Source organism: Triturus cristatus, chromosome 11 (genome assembly GCF_964204655.1).
Source record: "Triturus cristatus chromosome 11, aTriCri1.1, whole genome shotgun sequence".
Classification (NCBI taxonomy): domain Eukaryota; kingdom Metazoa; phylum Chordata; class Amphibia; order Caudata; family Salamandridae; genus Triturus; species Triturus cristatus.
In genome coordinates this window covers 228,937,564-228,961,581 of record NC_140594.1, presented here as the reverse complement: position 1 = coordinate 228,961,581, position 24,018 = coordinate 228,937,564, and the positions used below count along the sequence as shown (strand labels likewise).

Genomic DNA, 24,018 nt, shown 5'->3' with positions numbered 1-24,018 from the left:
GCTGGAAAACTCCTTGTAGCTGGATTGGGCACACAAGCATTTCACAGAGTTTTGGGAAAAATATACAGTGAGATTTCTGAACCTCTCAGAAAAGTCAATTAAAATATGGTATTGGTGTCTATGTAATATGAGGAATATAGCAGGAGCGTCCCTGTCTCAACCATTGTCCACTCTTGACATCGAACTCCTCAACGCTAAAATGTGCCCGTCATAATATAGCCAACTTCTTCTTTTGAAAATGAAGGCACTCACAGTTAGATTACATGTTGATAATTACACTAATTTGTCAAGTTCTCAGGATACGCCCTCAACACAAACAACTATTATTTGGAACTAAGGGACATCTAGTACAAACATTTCTTCATTCAAATAATTGAATGTACAAGTCCTGACTACATTATACTGTGTAATATTCTTGGTACATGGAAAGAGAATGGAACACATTGATACCAACTGATACTTAACAAGCAAGCATGAATTTATGAGGTGGATCATGCCTTTCTTTGTACTGTGTCCATGCTGAGTCTTTTTACAGGTGTAGGAGGTGTAACGTCAAAGCCTGGCTCCATAGTATACCATAAAAGGTAGACTGGAAATTCTCTATTAATGAGAGGGGCACTTAGAGGTGGTATTTCACTGTATAAGTTGTACATCATTTTTATAGTGTCAATCACAGCCTGAAAAGTGATCTGTTGACCATGAAGGGTTTTAAATAAATTAGTTTGCTCTGTGAAAAAAAGATACTTTTTTGTATTTAGGAATGGCTCTTGTATATATCACACAGGGCTAACTTGGCACAAAGAGTATTACTGTGGAAGAGATCAGGGGCCGTATTGCAGAGAAAGTGCAGGGGGTGCAACAGGTGTGTGTGCCTGCTTTGTGTGCCCCGGTGCACTTTAGTATTACAGAAGCAGCTGCATACGCTTGTGCAGCCCCTTCTGTAACACAGATAGTGCTGGCGCACGTGTAGCACTAGCACTATAACTATAAGGCGTTCCCTTAATTGCATGGTGGTGCGACCCCATGCAAATAAGGGAAGCATTTTGCGTCTGCGTCCACGCCGTTTTCTGGATGCGGGCGTAGGGGCAAACATGCCTTTAGGAGGTGCACTGAAAGTGTGCCACAAAAAGGTGTCACACTTTCAGTGCGCCTCCTGAAGGCAGCCTTCTGGAGGGCAGAAAGGGGTGTCATGGACCCTCTTGGGTACAGTCACTCACTGCACCTGCTTGAAAGGGGTTATCTCTACCCTCTTTAAAGTGCAGGCGGTTGCCGCCTAAACAGTGAAATATGGGGCTGCTTTTAAGCAGACACTCCGTATTTCACCCCCGAGCAGCACAAGATTGCATCTGCCCTGGGGGCAGCGCATTCACCACATTAGGGTGCAACTTCCCTGTTTATGCATGACATCCGTATTACAGTGTGCCGTTGCGCAAACAGGGCAAGTGTGCCCTTATGGGAATACGAGCCCAGGAGACAAATGGATTTGATTCAGTCTTTACCAATTCCAACTATATATTCTCTCGTTTGGGAGATTTATTCTCATCCAGTCAAATGCAGTTCTCCTTTTTTAGACCCACATATCCCAGAAGTTTCAAACCATGTTGATCTAGAACTGTGATTTCTCTTTGTCAGGCCTGAAGAGATATGCGAAAAGCTATTAGAATTGATCCATCTAAAACAGTCACCTGGAGAATCCAGAGTTTCTGGACACTTTCTGTATTCCTAGCCACCATGTTGCCCTACTTCCATTACGCTATATTCTTTCACTTTCCTAGATCCAGGAGCATGCCATTCTGCGAGTATTTTGCAAAATGTACAACTTAATTATACACTCCAACCAGCTATTTCGTAATCCTTTTCCAATATACCCTATACCATGGAAGTTATAGCTCAACTCGAATCCGCTCTGCCAAAAGCCTTGCGTAAAATAGCGTATTAATCCAAAACACAGTTATCTAGTTCCCATTGAACTAACAACCCAGTCATTATTATTAGATGCATCAGAATTCATTAGAGTATAGCAATTATAACTAGCCATCGTGTAGGGCTTATTGTTACTGAAACGTTACCCATAATCTAGACATCGAAGATTAAATAAAGACAAATCCCAATAGAAGTCCCACATAGGAGCAAAGTGATGATTTTGAATCAACGCAGGGATGGAGTATTGCAGAGAAAACAACAAACACCACAAAATATCCGTAGAAACAAAAGGCACCCAATGACTTAACATTGCAAAGGTTTAAAAAAAAAAAAATGTTTTACGGAAATAATGAAATAAATAGGCAAAACTGCCCCCTGTGGTGGACTACAGAAGGATACATTAGGGTGGAAAAACTACCAGGAGCCCTGAAGCAATTTTACGTATGCCCCTAGTTGCCATAGATGATTGACAATGATGTCACAACCATGCACTTATAAAGAAGGCTATGATTATTTGCTGTCATTATCTTCTGTTGATACTTGCTGTGCCATGTTAAATTTTATAAGAGTTTCACTTCAGATTAGGAAACGCTATGGATAAATTAGCTGTAGAACTGTGCTTTGCCATTGGATTTGTATTTATGCTGTATGATGGATTTTTTGAATTGTAATTTTTGTTTTACGGATGGATCACCTTATTTGTGTATTATGTTTTTTAACTTTGTGCTTTTATGATTCATTGTATGAATCGAATAAAGATTTTTGAACCGACAATGATGTCCATTTATAAAATAGTCTGGCCACAATCCGATTTTGGCCTCCGATTAATGGTAGCAGAGATGAAGAGGACTCGGTTTCCAATTAGCTCACACCAGTCTCTTGGATTTGGCGCAGCAAAAAAAAGTATCATTTTTTAAAATCTCCTTTAAAGGGTAAAAGGCATGGTCTAAAAGTCAAAAACATCCCTATAATCTACAAAACTACTGAGGAACGCTTTCATGGAACTTTCAATAAGTTTGCTTGAGGAACGAAGCCTACTGAAACAACTGCCAAATTCATATCAACACGTGGTTAGTTTTAAAATTGTGCAAGCACGGCATGCAGGAGAGTCACGCGCTCAGGCATACTTTAAACAATGCAGCTCATTTACTTTGACAAGATTTTGTTGTCAAAAAGATCACAAAACATGTTTTTTCATAAGGCATGCCCTGAAAGAAAATAATTATGTTGTTTTTGAACTGCCAGAAATAAATAATGTGCAGGTGACGTCAAAGTGTTTTCATTGGTAGGGTGAGCGTGCAGTGGTGCCTAAGATGGCTGCCTAGTCTTGGAGCTCGTATTGCGTCGGGAATGCCGTTAATATAATGTGGCTTCCACGACCCTGGAAAGACTAAAAACGGGCAGGTAACTGCATTGGAGCTTCTCCTACACAAGGACAGTTTTTTTTATTCTGGTTCTTGGGTCCTTTCATTCATTTTAAGCACCTGAGCTTCATGTCTGCATTGCGGTCGTCATTTTGTTTTTCCTTCCATTAAGTCTCCTCAGCACTGGACCTTATCTGTGTCGCTTTTTTCTCCTTTCTTTTCCTCATACTAATGGGCATTCCCTGTTTTACTTACTCTGAGCTTCTTGGTCTGCCAAAAATTACTTTTTTTCGCCCTTTTTTTTCTCTGCTATTTGGCTGGCTAGTTGTTTTTTCTGCATTGGGGGCAGTGTTTGGGGAAGGTTCTGCTTATTTACTCTTGGCTGCCTATTTTGCTGCGTATTTCATCTTCACTTATGGGCAGAAGTAAAAGTTTATTACATTCAAATAAATGCTGCGTTGCCAAGTTGCCTAAGTCTGACCCTTCTTCTACTGTGCCCTCCATGGATGGTTCGCATTCTGCAGACGTTATGGCTCAGTCTTCTGCCTGTCGCTCAGAACCTCTGCCCTTGTCAACTTCCAAGATGCAAGCAACATCTTCCGCTAATAAGCACCTCAAGCAAGATCTTCCTTCTACTCCTAAGTTTCCCGCTCCTATATCTTGAGATACTGTTTTGGAGGAGATACGTGCTCTGCGCCCATTTGTTGAGGAGACCAACACTCACCTACAAGTGCTGGATAATAGGTGGTCGTCTTATGGATTCTCGTCTTTCCTTGGTGGAACAGCACATTAGTGATGTACAGGGTGAAGCTGAAAAAATTGCGATACTGGAGATAGATATCTCTTAGCTTAAAAAGTAAGCTGACGATCTTGAAAACAGGAACAGACCTAACAACCTTCGCCTATATGGTCATCCGGAGGGTCTTGAGGGGAATGTTCCAGTGGCTTTTTTCCCTTCCTTTTTATGTCTCGCCTGACTCAGTGCATGCGCTGGTCTGGCGAGACTTTTTGTGAGGGCTCAAAAAAATGCTACCATGGCCAGCCTAGAGCTACAGTGCATGTGCGCGGGCGCGCACTTAGGAGCAGAGGCTGGCAAACCTCGTCATGCTCATTAAGCGCCCGCGATCACTTTCACTTTCGCCAGCGATCACTTTCGCGGCGCCCCTTTGATGTTCTTGTTCAAAGAACATCAAAGAACATGTTGTTGTGTTAATGCTTTGCTGCGCCCATTTGACTTACAATGTGCTTTCTCTTTCCACAAACTCGATGTTAGTGTTCCTTTATTTTGAGATGCTTTTAGTATTACTGTTTTGTGACTTAAAGAACATTAAGGAAATGTTACAGTGAAACTGGACAACGTTCACAGTGTTTATTTCTGATTGCAGCGGCTGCTTCATGTCCGTTGCACCATTCAGGGAGTCTTTCGTTGGCGCTTTCATGAAGACATGATGAGGAAGCTGGAAACTTTTGGCACATTCTCTTTAAAAGCACAGCATGGTGGCGACTGATTAATCGATTAGACCTATGCAGCGCTTTAGATCTCAAAGCGCTATGGTGGGTGCAGCAGTTACACAACTCATGAAATATGGGGTGCAACTCACAAGGAGGGGGCAGGTTTGAGTGCACATTGGCTGCAATCGAACTCTTAAGATGATGGGCTGTGTGTATCCATTATCAGCACTCAGTCTTCGCTAAGTGATCTTGTTTGTTTTGTTGTTGTGTTAATGCCTTGCTGTGCCTGTTTGACTTACGTGCTTTCTCTTTCCCCAAACTCGATGTTTGTGTTCCTTTATTTTGAGGTGCTTTTAGTATTACTGTCACACACACAACCACAACCACAACCACACACACAACCACACGCACAACCACACACACAACCACACAACCACATACAAAACCACACCCACAACCACACAACCACATACAAAACCACACCCACAACCACACACACACAACCACACACACAACCACACCCACAACCACACCACACAACCACACACACAACCACACACACAACCACACACACAACCACACACAACCACACACACAACCACACACACAACCACAGACACAACCACACACACAACCACACACAACCACACACACACAACCACCCCACACACAACCACAACCACACCCAACCACACACACAACCACAACCACACACACAACCACACACAACACACACACACAAACCACAACCACACACAACACACACACACAACCACACACACAACCACAAACACAACCCTTACACACAACCACACAACCCCTACACACAACCACACACACAACCACAACCACACACACAACCACACGCACAACCACACAACCACACACACAACCACACACACAACCACACACACACAACCACACACACACACACACACACACACAACCACACACAACACACAACCACAACCACACACAACACACACACAACCAACACACAACCACACACACAACCACACACACCCACATAACCACGCACACAACACCACACACAACCAACACACAACCACACACACAACCACACACACCCATATAACCACACACACAACACTACACACAACACACACAACCACACACACAACCACACACAACCACACACACAACCACACACACCCACCCACAACCACACACACCCACATCCACACCCAACCACACACACAACCACACACACACACACCCACAACCACACACACCCACATCCACACCCAACCACACACCCAACCCCACACACAACCACACCCACACAACCACACCCACACACACAACCACAACCACACACACAACCACACACACCCAACCCCACACACAACACACACAACCACACACACACCCACACACACCCACATTCCACACCCAACCACACACAACCACACACACAACCACACACACACACCCACAACCACACACACCCACCCACACAACCACAACCACACACATACAACCACAAACACAACCACACACACAACCACACACACAACCACACACACACAACCACACACACACAACCACAACCACACAACCACACACACAACCACACATACAACCACACACACAACCACACACACACAACCACACAGCCACCACACACACAAACAACCACCACCACACACACACAAACCACACACACACACACAAACCACACACACACACACACAACCACACACCCACAACCACACCCAACCACACATACACCCACAATTGCACCCACAACCACACACCCACACAACCACACACAACCACACATACACCCACAATCGCACCCACAACTGCACCCACAACCACACACCCACACCCACACAACCACACACACACACACACACACACACAACCACACACACAACCAGACCAAGCATTGGCATAGCCAATAGGTCTCGCCTTTGGGACCTTATAAGTGTTTAGCCACGCAACAGTTGATGTGGTTGCACCAAGGATATTGTGCTGCATAACTAAATACTTAAAAGGTCCCAAACGCGAGACCTATTGGCTATGCCAATGCTTGTTTCCAAAGCTTCTAGATCTTCCTGTATCGACTAAACTGAATATCCAGTGAGCACAGACTGGGTCCCCGCCTATCTTCTTCATCGACTCCGTCAAAACCTCGTGGACTGATTCTTCTCTTCTTGCAATTCACTGACTTCCTGCAAGTGTTAAATGTAGCCAATACAAAAAAGCATCTTGTTTGGTTTGGTGCTAAGCTGTTTATTTCCTAAGATGTTTCTAAAGCAACGGCTAAGCAGCGGAAAGACTTTCTTGAACTACGACCTGCTCTTCTGGCACTAGATACACCATATGGTCCATCCATGTCACTTTAAAGTGACCCTTAAGAATAATACTTCTACTTTTGAGGATCCTCTTTCACTTGAACATTATGCAACTGTTTTGTGTTTGTTTTACTAATGTATGCTTCCCTTACAGGTTGCACTTTGATGCTTGTTCTCTCACTTGTTTGATGCCATTTTTCTTCTTTAATTCCTTTGCAGGTTATTTGGAGTCCTAATGCCCATTTCCCTATTCATCATGTTGGCGTCCTGATGTGATACCTCCTCCCCTGTTGGTTTTTCCATCGTCATCTGTTTGCCACCACTCCTTTGTGTTGTCCTTAACTCTCCCCTAAGCGGTACGTAGTACAGTCATCAGTTTGACATGTACTGTCCCTTCATGCTGTGTCTTTTGTCCCTTCATTCCTTTCCTTTTTCTATTTTTCCTCTTTTCTCTCCTATCTTATATACTCTGGTATATATTCTCCTATTTTTTATCTACCCTTTTTCTTCATTCCTTCCCTCTCTACTCATTACTGATGGTTGTTTTCTATGTCTTGGTAATGTTTTATATTCAAACTCGTAACACATCTTACAGAGGTGAAAGTCCTTAAAAATTAAACGTAATTGGGTGTCCACCAAGAAAAATTGAGTTATTATTCTTTGCCATAAAAAGTTGAATTGTTCTGGTTTATCTAAAGAAGGTGGTTGTTGGTCAAATTGCTTGTTTAGGGTATTTCTCTAACTGTGTTTAATGTTTATACCCCAACTCAACCTGATTATTCATTCTGGTCCAATGTTACAAAAACTTTATTCAATATAAAGATGAATTTTTCAGGGGGGAACTTTACCCAGATTATTTATCCTTTTCTGGATCAGAAATCTAATTTCAGTTTAGTCTCTCATAAACCTCACAAACAATTTGTTACTACAATATTACAAACTCATCTTGTCTGGCGCATGTGTAATCCATATATTTTTCTTTCTAAGTCTTTGTCTCAAAACCTTATTTCTTCTTCACTTGAGCCTACAGTTATTTCTGCTCATGCCCCGGTATTTACTATTTTGAGTTGCTCACTCCACACCCCAAGTCCAATAGATGGAGATTTACGAATTCTCTTTTGAAGGATCCTGTTTTTTATTCCTCATTCATCTCCTTTACTAATGAATTGTATTGAATGTGCCACCTGATATTTCTCCCCAGCTATGGTGGGATACTTTTAAAGCTGCCGCCCGTGGCTTTATTATTGATTATGTTTCCAGAAAAAATAAACTTCTTACCCAGCATAATGTTCTCTTAGCAAACATTAAACACTTAGAGCACCAATTTTATACTACCACTTCTGAAATCTCCTTACAGGAACATATTCGTGCTAAGCTTGAATTTATTAAGTCCTATACTGAGAATGCCTCGTCTATATTATTTTGTAGTAGTGCTCGCCATTATGGTGGCCGTAATAAGGTAGGGTCCCTTTTGGCTAACTATCTTAAATCACGGAGGGAGCGCACTCTCATTAAATCCATTTACTCGACGGATAGGATCCTCCTCTTTAAATATCAGGATACTTTGGAAGAATGTACGTAATTTTATAAACAATGCTATACCGCAGAGTCCCCTGCCACCTTTTCTCTTAGTGATACTTATCTTAGTGATGTTCCTACTCCTTTTCAATGCACCTTTAATCTCATGTCTCTTGATTCCGATTCATCGCTGTAGGAAATTTCTAAAGCTTTAAACTTCCTTAAAAAAGGCAAAACTCCAGGACCTGATGGTTTTACGGTTACATTTTATTCGCATTTCTCAAGTTTATTACACTCTACGCTTTAACAGCTTTTTCTTTATTTTCATGAGATGGGTTGAGCGGGTGCTAAGTTTCTGGAAGCCACTATATGTCTAATTCCTAAGGAGGGTAGAGACCCAGCTTATTGTAGGAATTATCAGCCCATTTCTTTGGTAAATGTAGATTATAAAATCTTTGCTAAAGGACTTGTTCTGAAACTTGACCCTGTCCTATCACGCCTCATTGGTAAAGAATTATGTGGATTTGTTAAAGGTAGATTAACTTTGTATAACTCTCGGTTATTCTTTAATGTCTTAAATAAGGCACCTTGTCTTCCTCATTCTTTGGCGGCAGTTTCTACTGATACAGAAAAAGCTTTTGACAGAGTTGACTGGTCTTTTTTACTTAAAGCTCTCACTTGGCATGGATTTTGCTATTCTTTTATTTCTCTTATTTCTTTACTTCATACAGCCCCTAGAGCTTCGGTTTTAGTCAATGGACAGACCTCCCAGTTCTTTCCATTTCAGAGGGGTGCCCATCAAGGTTGCCCATTATCACCTCTTTTGTTTATTTTAGTTCTTGAAACTTTCTTATCTCGTATCCGTAATAACAAGTCTATTTCTGGCTTTAAGTATGGTACTCAACACCTTAAACTGTCTGCCTATGCTTATGATATTTTGCTTTTTTCCCAATCCAGATATCTCTATCCCAGATTTACTGCAGGAAATCTCTGACTTCTCTTTAGTTTCAGGATATAAAATCAATTCAGATACAACAGAGATTCTTCCCATTACCAAATTTTGTGTAAAGAAATCTTTTGATTCTACCGGTTTTCTTTGCGACAGTTATAAAATTGAATATCTAGGTATTTGGTTTACTAGTTCTGTTATGGATACTATTACAATTAATAAGAAGGAAGGACTCAACAGAGTTGAAAAGGTTCTCTCTTCTTGGAACCCATTATTTCTCTCATGGTGGAGACACCTTGATTCTATTAAAAAGAGGATTATTTCCATGTTGTTATATATTTTGTCTATTAATCCACTCCCTATTCCATCCAGTTACAAAAATGTGGATTCAATGCTCTCTAAATTTCTTTGGAATAATAAGAAACCTAGAATCTTCTATGCTCATCTTAGGAAATCTAAATCTAATGGAGGGGTACACTTTTCTAATTGTTGACTTTATCATAAATCTATTTGTCTTCGGCAGGCCTCTAAATGGTTCCTTTTTGATTCCTCTCCATTTTTACCCTTATGGTGTATTATTGAACACTCTTTATTGACACCTTTATCTGTGAAAGAAGCTCTTGCTTTTTCCTCAAAGTCTTCTGTTACCTCTTCCCCATTATTTAAGCACACCTGGTAGTTGCTGAGACCTCATTATCAGCCCAGGATTCTTTCTAGAGATGACTTTTTCCAGTTCCCCTTATGGTATAATAATTGTCTTATCACTCTCAAAAATAGACCTATCCATTGGAAGGCTTGGAGATTTAAAGGCATAATTTGGGTTCAGGATTTATTTGATGGTATGATCCGCTGTGCTTTTCCTCAATTTCAGGCTACTTTTCATTGTCCTTGTAACTTTTGGTATACATTCTCAATCCTTATGGAAACAATTCTGGATGTTTTCTATTCACTTCCGGCATCTGTTGACATTCCTCTGGATGATAATCTTCTCAAGATACTTCATTCACAGGTGGCACATTGCCTATAAAAATGTGAACTTTTGCAGCAAAAGTGGCAGAATATTGGGATTCCAAGTCAGTTTTAATAAGTGTTTAATTTGTAAAAGAAATAGGTGCCAGGGCTCTCATCAGGAGGCTACCACAGATTGCACCACCCATTGCCAATGTCAATGACAGTACCTACAAAACTACTAACCATCCAACTGCTAAAAGTTAGACTGTTCGAGGCCCCCAATACTATAAGAATGGCTTTGGCGGCTGCTATTAGTTGTTTTTCATGTACATTAAATTAATAAAACAACTGTTGTTCTGTGCATCTTTCAATTGCACAAACAGCACCACCATGTGGCAGCTGTCACAAGTGGGAGTGTTGACAATTATGTGCCGGTGCCGAGCACCTGAAACCAAGGGCTCAAGTAACGGCACATTTAGGAAAGATATAGCTTGCGGATGACTGGATTGCTCAACAATGAAAGGAGCTGCCCAAATTGGGCAGCCATTGGACACTGATATTATTGTTCCCAAAAAATGGTTTTGTTGGATGGGTAGGAAAATATTGTTTTCAGGACTCTGAGATTGATGAGCTCAGAGAATTTAGGACACTAGGTTTGCTCAATCCTTATAGATACCAGTGATTAATTAAAAAGGAGATTCTGAAGAGGCTAAGCACGTTGATGGCTATACCCTCTCTTCGAGTACAAAAGATTTTCATACGCGTATGATTTGTTTTTTCTGTTTTGGAAACCTTCATGAAAATATTTGTTTTGATTTCAGTTTAAAATGATTCAAGGCATCCCATAATCGAGGCATCATAATCCCAGTATTGATTAGGCAGAAACAATACTGCAGATGAACTCTCACTATTTTATGAACAGTTGTCTGATACCTGGTGAATTATCCAATAGTCGCACTTCCAAGGTACTACGAGAAATAGGTACACCATGTTATTTGTTGTGCAATTACTTTGCCTACTTGTTCTGAAACTTTCCATGATGTATTTGATAGAAAATCAAGTGCTTTACTTCCACACTGAAGTTATGATTTTAAGATTGAACCTGGTGCACCAATACCTTGCAGTCAAGTATATGCACTCAAAATCAGAGACTAAACACCACAGACAACACACAACTGAAAATATAGCAAACTGATTTATAACAATATCTCAATCATCAGTCCCTTCTCCATTATTTTGTGTTCCAAAGAAGGGAGGTGAGCTAAGAATGCAAGCTGAATATAGAGCAATCAGCTGGATTACAGGTCAAATTAGATATCTGTTATCTTTGATACCGCTTCCATTAGAACAAATCACAAATACAAATATAAATTAACTAGATTTAAGAGGAGTGCATCATTCCATCAGGGTTTTGGGTGATTAGTGGAAAACTGCATTTAGTATAACATGTTGGTTATTGGAATACCAGGTCATGCCTTACGGACTCTGTAATGCTCCAAATTACTTTCAATTTTATTGACGATGACTTGTAAGGATTTTTAACGTGTTCTGCTATCTAGAAGACATCCCGATCTATTCAGATCCCATGGAGACATATATGTCAAGGCAGTATTCCAAAGGTTGACAGATCACAATCTCTTTGATAATAGGATATGTGTTTGTTTCATGCGAGGACAATACAACCCCTATTTTCTGAAAATGAGCTGCTTTACCCTAGTCCAAAAAAACTGACCAGGCATTTTGTTTTTTGAAGAAATGTTTTTATTATGACCCAATTTTGCAACATACAGATAAAAGTATTGATCAAAGTGCACTTCATCCTGTTCGACTGTCTGCTGTGCGGAGCTTGTGACATTGGTGCCTCATGATATCTATTTGCAGGTGGGTGGCTCTTTTGATTGTTGTTTTGTCTGTGCATTTTGTCTTGGTGCTTCTGATTTTGGAGAGTCTGAGTTTGAGGTGGTGGCAGGAGCAGGTATGGGTAAGTTGAATTTCACTGTCCCTCTAGGGTCTTTGGAGTGCCTAATGTGGCAGGTGTCTGTGGTGTACCTGCTTTGGTTTGTGATAGTGATTTACATTGCTATTACAAGTGCAGTGTTTCCTCTGTAACCAATTGGGGCTGATGCTGCCTCTGCTATGGCTGTCCTGTGCATGAAGGTGGCTTATGCTAATGCAGCCTTTTGTGCACCACATCCCTATTTTAGGTTGTGAGAGATGTGCAGTGCATACCTGGAGAATGAAAGAAATGATACAAGCTTTGGAACAGAGTTTGCTGGTTGACTGTAGGGGACATGCATATTGACATTTTTTTGCGAAAGATTTGGCACCTCCTTTACTTTTTTATTTACGCTTTACCAGGTTGTAGTGCAAATCCTAATGTAACTTAGTGAAATTATGAACTTTCATGCTTCTCAAGTTGTACATGCTGAATTATTCTTTAAAAAATGAAAGTGCTCTGTTAAACGCTAAGGAACAATAACCCGTACAAAAGATTTATAATTTATTAATAAAGCATACATATATTATTGTTTAATAATAATGAGCTCTGTACAGGTCTGGCACATTCAATAAGGTGTCCATCATTAGAACAGTTAAGTTTGCTCTGATGTTTTATTTTGATTAAAAAAAATTAATTTTACAATGGGATGCACATACGAAAGGGTAAATTATGCGATGTTTGGTCATTTTGAGATGACACCTGCACATGGACTTTTGCGAAGGGAGGCATGGGTAAAAAAACAAAATGTGTTTTTCAATTTTTTGCACTGCCCATTCCAAATAAAGATTATTGGTAAGCCCTTTGACATTTTTAGGGCAATGCCACTAGTTTTTATCTCGAAGATGTACACGCTGACTGGGGTGAGTATGTGTAATTGAATGAGGAAATATTACTAGATAAACAGATGAAGCTTTTTATGACCAAATAAGATTATAATTACTGCATATAAAGCATACCCCTTTTTAGGACTGGCTACAAGCAGATTTAACTGTCTGCCACAGCTCTTGCATTCAACGACAAAAGCATAGAAGGGCTTTGCGTTATCCTCCTTACGCAATTCGTTTATCTTTGATTACCCTGCTCACCCAGTGCTGAAGAATTATTTTGGGATAAGGCCAGAGGAATATTTCAATCTCACCATTAGCATTAAGGTGTTTTATTCTGCTTAAATAGTACCTCCCATTTAAGTGCATTGACAATGAGGTTAGGCATCCTGAGACAGCAAAAGGAGTCCAATTTTTTAATCTAACATTGCTTCACACTCCTGTTGATGCTGCACACAAGGCTATTTGCACCTAAATGCATGAATGCCTAAAAACACGTTCACACTTTCCCACTGATGTTGTACAAAGGTTGATTTTCTACTTATGATTTTCCACCCAAAATGTTTTCCAACTAAAAGTATAACTGCCACTCCTATTGGCCAATAGACATCTGGATAAAACATGGACATCAGATACTGCTCCAGAACCTACGCAATGATGAAGGAAATAAGTAAGTAGGGAAAAGCAAGGTTTGGTGATAATACAGCAACAAAAACATAACAGCGACTGTCCATGGAACTATCTGCATCAAAAATTAAGAATAACCCCACTGAATTCACACAGTACCTAATATAGATCCATATAGACCTATAGAAATGTTATTCTGACATGACATTCCAACAGCTTCCCAAGGAAGCATCTACCCTATCTACCCCACGCCTCGTCCAGTACACCTATCTTATAATGCATTAACATATGATGGAACAACCTGTACCCTGTGAGCATGCTGAGAAACAATATATGGCAGTGTTCCTTCTAATGATAGCACATGTCCCCACTTGAATAAAGGACCTCTCCTCAGTTATTGTTAGCATTTTGTTCTCAATCAAAATGCTATACAGTTATACAGTAGTCCTGTAAAATTAATCTACAGTGTATAATTTGTTACCATACTATAAAAAAATACATTCATTTGTATTTCAAAAAAGTTTATTCATTCTTCGGCTGATGTTGCACCAAGAGTTATTTTACTCCTAAATGTCATATCACAATGTTGCTTACTCAGCATCAAGGGTAATTTTGCACAAAAATTTGATTTACACTTCAATGTGATTTACACTTCCAATTGCTTTTCACAATTATTCTGGTATTGTACCAATGATGATGTCATATTCATATGCATGTTTTACACCAAAAGTGACATCTTGCTAATACATTTTTTTTCTAGACTGAGAGATCCTCATGGCTGCATATTGTAGGTTGCATCTTACTCAATCTGCTTATCATGCACACTATCTTTCACTTATTTAATGTGATCCCTAAATACCACCAACTATATCTTCATATCATATCATATCAGACCCCAGTATGCACGTAACAAAACCTCAGAAATTATATTCCCCATTGGGCTATCCAAAACTACTTTCAGCTGTCACAAACACTAAGCCCTGATGGCCGCCTTGGAAATATTTATCAGTGGAAAGCACCATGGTTAACAGCTGGGATCCACTTTTTTTTAATAATGTCATTAATTTTCGTCCAAAGAGTACAAAAATCCCTTGAGGGAAAAAACGAATCATCTGAGGATATCACAGTGGTTAATATTTTAACAATTCACCATTGCTAGGGATGTTAAAGCCAACACCATGATTACCATCTGTACTGACTACAAGGCCCCCCCAACACCCTCCTCAGCCATGCCCCCATTATCATCCACATGTCCTTACAGATTGAAACCTGACAGCATCAGGCCAGCATAAACCTAGATGGTATGGCCCATAAACTGGAATAGAAAAACTGGACTGACACAAACCAAAATATTGTCACAGGCCAAACACACAGCCATTTCCGGAAGCCAACAACTCTGCTTGACACAGACTCCTTCTGTCAACCAACCTTCCAATTCAGTCAAACTACACCAAAAAGTACACAAACTGACTCTCCAGAGAAGTACTTCCATCCAAAATCATACTTCAGGTAACAGATGAGATTACTTGCTTTATACTTCCTTACATCTATTTACTGACCATTTACTCTCTTACCTCCCGAACAAAATGAACTGCCATCAAACCAAAACTGGATCACCACCATGACATGATACAAGGTTTGCAAACCATTTTGTCTCTCTCACCCTCTCGCTAGAGACACTGCTCTCCTAGATCTCTACATAGCTATTCCCAAAGAGACCAGCCAACACACCAACCAAAATGCTCTGGAGCCTTAATCCACATAGATTATCTGAGTTCAGCAGTGTGGCAATGAGTTCTTGATAAACTATACTTTCTTTTTGTATCTATGCCTCATGTGTGGAGATGTCAACTAACAGGGACGTTTCACAATAACAATTATTGCTAGATTTTGCAATTTGATACATGAATCCGGCCATCTTACCTTTGGTAAAAGGTAGTTTTTTTAGTCTTGATATTCTTCTTTTTTTGCACTTAGGGTGTTTACTCTAGTTTGAGGATCTACGTTTACGGTATCCTTAAGGCTCTGTCTTTCATACTTTTCTTCTACACAAAGGTCTCTAATTGGATTCTAGTTGCTTGCTTTTACTTCATGACCTTTTGTTGACTTTTCTGGAATAACTATTCCCATGGTTGTTTCCTCCTCTGTCGTGATTTCGGCTCCATGCTTCTCTATTGGACTCTGACTGTCCAAACTCACCATTTTTCTTCTTTTTGCTCAAACATATTTGCCTTTTTATCAAACACCTGATTATCTTATTGAATAGTGGTTCTAAATATTTCCTATATTGTATGATTTCACAGCCCTGAAGAAGCCCTTGTAAAGGGTGAAATGCATTGGCAGTTTTCCACGAGTACAAAGGACTGTTTGGAAAATAAAGATTTGCAACTAAACTCACAACGCCTGCGGCATTAACTTTGCTTTGTGTGCACTGTAACTTGCTGATTTTGTGTGTTGCCTCTCATCAACCTTTCTCTGGAATTTATTTGTGGTCATGTGGCAGCTGGCCATTTGAGGTGGGCAATACGAGTTCAAAGTACCTTTTCCTGACTGGTCTAGGTTGTGCAGTTGCCGTTTCACCCTGCTACCCTCTGCCTTTTTTAAACTAAGTTAAGGGTTTTACTAGCAATCCTGGCGCACTTTCGTCACATTATTCGACATGAGTTTTGATGACAACTGGAGGGACTAGCTAAGGACCTCTTCAAACCTAATAGTGAGATCAAACAAGTAGTCCCTAATGTAGGTAACAAGAATGAAGGCTTGAAACTTAAATTTCAGGGGCTCGAAACACACACAAAAAAAAAGTGTTGTCCAAATGGTGAGACGGAGTCACCCTTAAACGCTCCCTAGAAAACAAAAAAGTCCTCAGGGTCTTAGGATCGTCACCTTTCCCAATTTCGACGATCTTGAGCCGGAGCTACTATCTGAATGGGAGGATTATTTACACAACTCTTCTTTTACCATGATGAGGATACTAATTCAGCACGCTGATAGGAAATGTACTAAACTCCAGACTGAGATCAAGGCTCTGGAGGAAGAAATTAGTCAATTAAATCTTGCTGAGGCCACTACTAAAAACTATGTAATTTTGAAATAACAAATCTCTGCCCATCAGGCAACAGTCAAGAATAGGAAACTCAATAAAATCATGCGGGATGACCGGGACTATGACAGTGGTCACATTTTTACGTTTGTGAGACAGTTTGATGATATACAGGTCCTCAAGGGCACTACACCTACCACTTCCAATACCCGAAGCAATTCTAGCATCAGCGCTAATTCAGAGGCTTCTTCGATAGATAAATCCAACGCGGAAGGGGGCAACGAGACTGAATTACAGGGAGCTTGTTACTCGACTTTTTCAGAGGAGGTACTCCGATTCAGAATCGGAAACAAAAAGCAAAGAGAAAAACCAGGAGAGGGGGAGGAGGAAAACCCATAGACAAGGACAGGGTTCTAACAAGAAATCATAGGAAGCAATTAAACAAATGTTAATGTCAATAATGTATGAAAATCAGAACCAATTGTCTCAAAAAAGTTCTGTTGATGACCTTGTAGTGAATCTATCTGACCATACTTTAATTTTGCATGAAAAAATGTATTGAATAAAGGACTTGGATTCTGTCCTGTATCCTGGGGTGCTCAGACTTGCATATTGATTAGTTTAAATTTGTGAGGAAAGCTAAGCTTGAGTGTCTCTTTCCTAATAACTGCCTTGAGGGCTCTGGTGCCACAATTGATGCACCACACACAGAAGCAACGGTTTCACATATCAAGGATGAATCCACACTTGACCCTTGACCCCGACAATGAATCTTCAGTTGAACATGTACTGGACAGTCTGAATATTATTCAGGATTATACTTGTGATAATGGCCTACATACGTGCAGCAAATTTACACCTCAAGGCTCACATCTCAATAGCATTGATGTGTTTTATAACCTGGTGACTGATGACCAACACTGTTTAGAGGACAGACTAAAGCACACTAACAGGAGATAAGTCAAGGACAATCTGACACTAGACCAGAGGAAAGCCATCAATAGTTTGTGGAACAATGACTCAGATGTGATAAGGGAAGCGGACAAGGGAGAAAACATTGTGTTATGAACAGGAGTGACTATGAGGGTGAGGTAAAGAGGCAACTTCACAACACACTATGCCAAACTGACACAATCTGTGTGCACAAGCTTCCTCTGCATTAAATACCCAGCTCTCACATTGGAAGGAAGTGGGCCTCCTTTCAGACACAGAGTACAACTTTCTCAAATCAAAGACCCTAGATTTCCCTGTATCTATCTTCTACTGAAGATACACAAGAAACAGCTTTTCCCACCAGGACGCCCAATCATTTCAGGGATTGGCTCCATGATGAAAGCACTCTCCAAGTTTGTTGACACTTTTCTGCAACCACTGGTAGTCAATCTGCCTTCATATGTCAGGGACAGTATGGACATACTCAAAACGTTTGAGTACCTGGAGTGGGACGACACAATGTGGTTAGCCACATTAGATGTAGAATCTCTTTACACCAGCAGCTGGAAAGAACTTGGGAAAATGGCTGGAGAATTCTTTCTCTCCAAAAGACAGGCACACCTCATTGACCATAACTTGATGCTGCTTGAGATGATTGACCTTATCCTTGACAATAACTTCTTTCTCTTTGACAAAACATGATTTAAGCAACAACAGGGGACTGCGATGGGTTCTAAATTTGCCCCTTCGTATGCCAACCTCTTCATGGCGTGGGTAGAACACACATATGCATGGTCAGCAGCGGCATCGGACTGGACAACGCACATCCAGTTCCGGGGCCGTTATATAGAGGACATCATCATCATTTGGACAGGGACTGGACCTGAACTACAGGAGTACTTTGGATTTCTGAATGGCAATACACTCAATGTCACCTTCACACTTGAGATGTCACAATCAAGGATACATTTCCTTGATCTTGATCAATAGCAACAGAACTGAAAGTACACTACACAGAAAGGAGACTGCGGTGAACAGCATTCTTCACTACACTAGTTCACACCTACCGTCTACTAAGAAATCTATCCCCTATGGGGAGCTTCTAAGCATTCGCAGAAACTGTAGCGAGGAGGCCAACTTCGTGACACAAGCTAAATTATCAACAGACTCAAAAGGCAGGGCTATGATCAGCGCATCTTACACATTGCAGAAAACAGGGCTAGGAACACCAACAGAAGGGATACACTTGTCAGTAAAAAACATAAAACCCCTGACCTTGACAAACAAAGACTTTCTTTCATTACAAAGCACCCTGCATTGAATCATGAGGTCTTTAAAGTGCTTGGAAAACACTGTGCACTGCTAAATGGTGTCCCAGGGGTTAACAACCTCATTTCAGATAGGCCTTCCGTAACATTCAAGAGAAGCAGAACCATGAGGGACGTGCTGTGCCCTAGTAATACACTTTACAGAACACCAAGATCACAAGGTTGGCTTCACAAAACCATGGGCTTCTATACCTGTGGAACCTGCAACATATGTAACCTAGGCTGCAACAAAACTAAGACTTTCAGCTACAACACAGGAACACAGTACAGAATACAACATTTTATCAACTGTCTCACTAGCAATGTGATATATGTCCTGATCTGTGGATGCGATAAGATCTACATTGGTAGCACCACTAGAAAGCTAAAGACACGCATTCAAGAACATCGCAGGGCATGCCTGAATGGTGACACTACATATGCGCTGGTTTCTCACAAATGTAGAAGTGGTGTGGATAGAACTAAGTTCGGTTTTCATGGCTTTGGTGTTGCACACGGCAACATGAGAGGAGGTGACAGGGACCTTGCACTCAGACAACTGGAAGATAGATGGATATGTAATCTACGCACCACCGCATTGGGCCTTAAAACTGACAATGAGATGCATTATTTTTTGTGATAACCTTGTGCAATGCACCATATGTCATCAGAATCCTTTTAGAGTAAAGGATCCGTTGGACAGCTCAGATCTTTGTATTACAGATGTCGAATAAGCGAACACCAATTATGCCATGCACCTGGGATACTGTAGCCTTATTGCCCTGGTTGTACCTAACATGAATTTACATAGGCATAGTAGCTGTTCTAGGCATACACCTGGGGCACTCTAACCTTACTGCCCCTGATGTATACAACGCAAGGACAAATGTTACAATCTTAACCTGTTTTTCAGTATGTTTAAATTTAGGTTTGTTGCATTTACGGGTGCATCAATGTCCTGTTACTCTTTCCCTTTTCTTGGTTACTTGTGAGTGCTGCTATATGCTCCCTATGACAATAATTGTCAACTGAAATTTGTTATAGAATTATTTTTGAACAATTGCTTTTGGTTGACAACTCAATGTATACATCGTTCTCACCTCTACATACGTATGCATTTAAGTTTTTTTTGCTCCAACTTAATGTTGCATGCTTTAGTGGCAACTTTTATCCTTCTCCTGTCCTTACATCCCTCAATCTTCCAACCATCAGACTGATACAGCATTGGGACTGTTTTACTCTGCTAAGGCAACTCAGTGTAACTTTTGCAACTTTTCACACATGTGCCACACTTTCTGTTTCCTATTTAGTAGCTTTACAACTCTTATCCTTTAATTCCCAAATCATAGTATTGAAATGGGTGGGGGACTCCCCTTTTAATTAGCCGTATTTCCCAAATCGCCTGTATCTTGCACTTCTTGATACCATTCTGTGAATACATTTAATGCTGTGACTACTTTAAAAAAAAAATATTTTTCCAAAACCAATTCTCTGCCTTTCCTTTGTATTAATTTACAATAAGCTCATAATAAGATTGAGGTGCTGGGAATGCTTTCAAAACGGTACTCTGCTTCTCCTTTTTATTAATTCAAATCTTATTAGTGGGTGAGTCTCTTTAGTGTAAGATTTGTTGCCCGTCTAGTGCCAACAGTTCAAAATAAGACGGAAGTGCTGGAAACGCTTTCAAAATGGTCCTCTGGTTAGAGCTCCAGCTTTCCATCGGCTGGCACCACAGAAGTGACGTGCACTTGTTGGTGCACGTTGGTCACCGGGGATACAGCTAGGCTTATAGGCGGCAGCGCATTTCTGGCGTACTGCTGCCGGACACGGTTTCCGATTACACACGCAGAATGAAACAAGTAAGTTTTGGAACGCCAGGGTCAATTTTGATTGTTCTCCATCTCCGCACTTGATACAGAGGTGCCGTAGAGGGTTACTGGACTGGGGCACGCCACTTGACTTGGCGGCTAGCGCCTTATAGCACAAGTTAACTTTAGGGAATTACATTTGGCTATTTTACTCAACTACATCGCTTAGAGCAATTTTACTTAATCTCACGACTTAGCTTTACTCTGATTAGACTATACATGGCGGCCCACGCCCTACTGCACAGTCTACCTGTGATAATGGCTCTTGGCAGGTTACTGCATATATACATGTCTTGAGCTATTTTAACTGAATACTTAGAAGTTATTTAGCTTCCTTTAGAGTTCAGGCATTTCTGTTCCCACTGCACAGTCTACCTGTGATAATAGTTCTTGGCAGGGTACTACATATAGAACGGTATACACACTCCATACTACATATGTGTTTAGCGCATTATGGTGTTGTTGGGGGCACACGTGTTTGGGCATGAGTACTCTCTGCCCAAGGTCATAGCCCTTAATTAGAATCATTACGGTTCAGTCTCAATATAATGTTAGGTACATTTTTTGCATTGATGTTCACACTTTAACGTCTAGGCGTGGGGACACCCTGGACACCTTCACTTATGTGTTTCTGATCCTTCTATTCACTGATTGCGGCGGTCACACAGTTAGCTCCACACTATCCTTCTTGGAATAAGTAGTATTTTTTGTATTAGTCACATATTTCTCTCGCTCTGCCTTTAGGTACTCTGCCTGACTACACTGGAGGCTTAATAACACCATAAGTCCTAGCTCTTCGCCATCGTTGCGACATACATTCTTTTTGGACTAAGGATACTTGGGTACTCATTAATGATTTTAGGTATGCTCTACTTATATTACTCATCCACATTATGGGTGACATTGGTTATGGTTGAGTAGAACTTTCAGCCTTTATCACATACTTGCTTTTTTCTCGTCTATCTGATTATTGGGACCACATTATTTATTAATGGGTTCAGCAGTGTGGCAAAGAGTTCTTGATAAACTATACTTTCTTTTTGTATCTAGGCCTCATGTGTGGAGACAACATCCACTAACAGGGACGTTTCACAATAACACTTATTGCTGGATTTTACAATCTGATACATGAAGCCATGGTAATGGGGGAAAGCATGCCAGTATTTGGAGAAGTATCCAGTTGGCTGGCATCTGGCAAATCCTCACAGTCCATGTTAGGGTCATAAGGCTGATATTCTTCAGGATCCGGAGAACCCTTCTATCCCTCCCAGAGTCTTTGCCCATAAGAAAAGGGCTTAGGCTCTGGCCTTGAAGGCTTGGCTTCAGTTGGCGCCAGAGTCGGGCGATGCCCATCCGGCTCCAGATAAGAGTCAGTGATCAGAATGGGGATGGTGCCAGGAGCATCTGCATCAAGGAAGGTCGACATGGCATGACCGGCACCGGTCCGGATCCATCTCTGGATCCAAGAGGCCTGACTGACACCGAAGCCACCAGAGTGGATCCAGTAGGGCCCCATCTGAACCCACACGGTCGGAAGGCATGCTAGAGGGAACGGGCCAGCCAAATTTGAAGTGCAGAGTCTCATACAATTCTCCCAATTGGGTGAGAGTAGCTCTGCCAACCAGAAACTCAGGGAGGGGTGGAGACAGCCCAGATGCTGGCTTGACCGGGGAGCTAGGCCTCGAATTTCAATGTTCCCTCGTCTAAGACCTGTTTGACTTTTTCTTCTTCTTGCTGAACTAACCTGGCGACTTTGACCGTGACGAGGATCTCAGACTCTTCATCCGCTCCAGAGACCTTCCTGTCGACTGGGATCTGGATCGTCGCGGCATCACTCGTCAAGCCACAAGGAGCTTCTGGGATCAATCCTTCAAGGCCTTTGGTTTCATGGCATGGCAATCGTAACAGGTCATTGGATTGTGTTCGCGATCGAGGCACCAAAGGCATACAAGGTGTGGGTCCATCACTAACATTGAGCAGTGTCAGGTGCCGCTGGATTTGAAGACAGCCTTCAGGGTGGACATACCTGCCACACCAGGAGGAACACCTTAAAAACACTTGGCAAAGAGTGGAAACAAAATTAGGAAAAAATTGAGTGAGGGGTAGCTCTCTCTGGATCTACACTGACTGGTGTGGAAAGAAAAGAACTGATGTTAGCTCACTAGGGTGGCGCCTATATAGGAACTGTACATGTCACATCTGGCGTGGACAACAGCGATGACACCATTCAGAGCCGATCAACGCCACCTACCAATGCGCTAGGGTACTGCTCACAAAGATTTTCTGGATCTAATCTGACGCCTGGGGTTAATTTGAAGGTAAAGAATCTGCAGCTAGAAGTCACTATCTGATGCTACACACTACAGATTGCATATCACACTTGATTTCCACACCACTGGTGCATTTCCTGCACCAATTTACCTTGCTTTTACTAGAAAGTTACATAAGCCAATTGGGCATAACCAAATTTTATAGTGCTTATAGGAGAAGTGTCAGACACTGACCAAAGGCGCCTGCATTGTACGTGCATTTGGAAGCAGTGCCTTGCAAAACTTCATCTCCCAGAAGTCTTTCCTTCTGGGAGGGGCCAAAGACGCTTAACTGACGGGACGCGCACCGAGCGGTGTGCGTAATTATGACTTGTTGGAGATCGTTTGGATGGTGCGGTTGCACTATCACGATGTCTCCTTTCGTTCCTGTTTTCTTCAAGTTTCCCTTTCTCTGGGATACTGTTCGGGGCTGTCGCATTCACGCCAGAGAGGGCGTTCTGCTACCAGCACCAGTTCACATCCGCTGACGGCTGTTAGCGTGTCCTGCCGGGAGCTGGTGGAATACATTTGTGCTGCTCAGAATCAGCGCGGCTCAGAGCGTTGCGGTTTTCATCATGGATGGATTAGCGAACCTGCAGCTCTCATAGAAGAGAGCATATTGGAATATTT

General features: G+C 41.4%; 1 protein-coding gene across 2 annotated transcripts in view; it reads right to left on the bottom strand.

Moving 5' to 3' along the window:
- The window catches only part of SGSM1 (small G protein signaling modulator 1), a 1,300,548-nt gene that overhangs the window by 78,592 nt on the left and 1,197,938 nt on the right, over window positions 1-24,018 (bottom strand). The gene's annotated exons all lie outside the window — the stretch shown is intronic.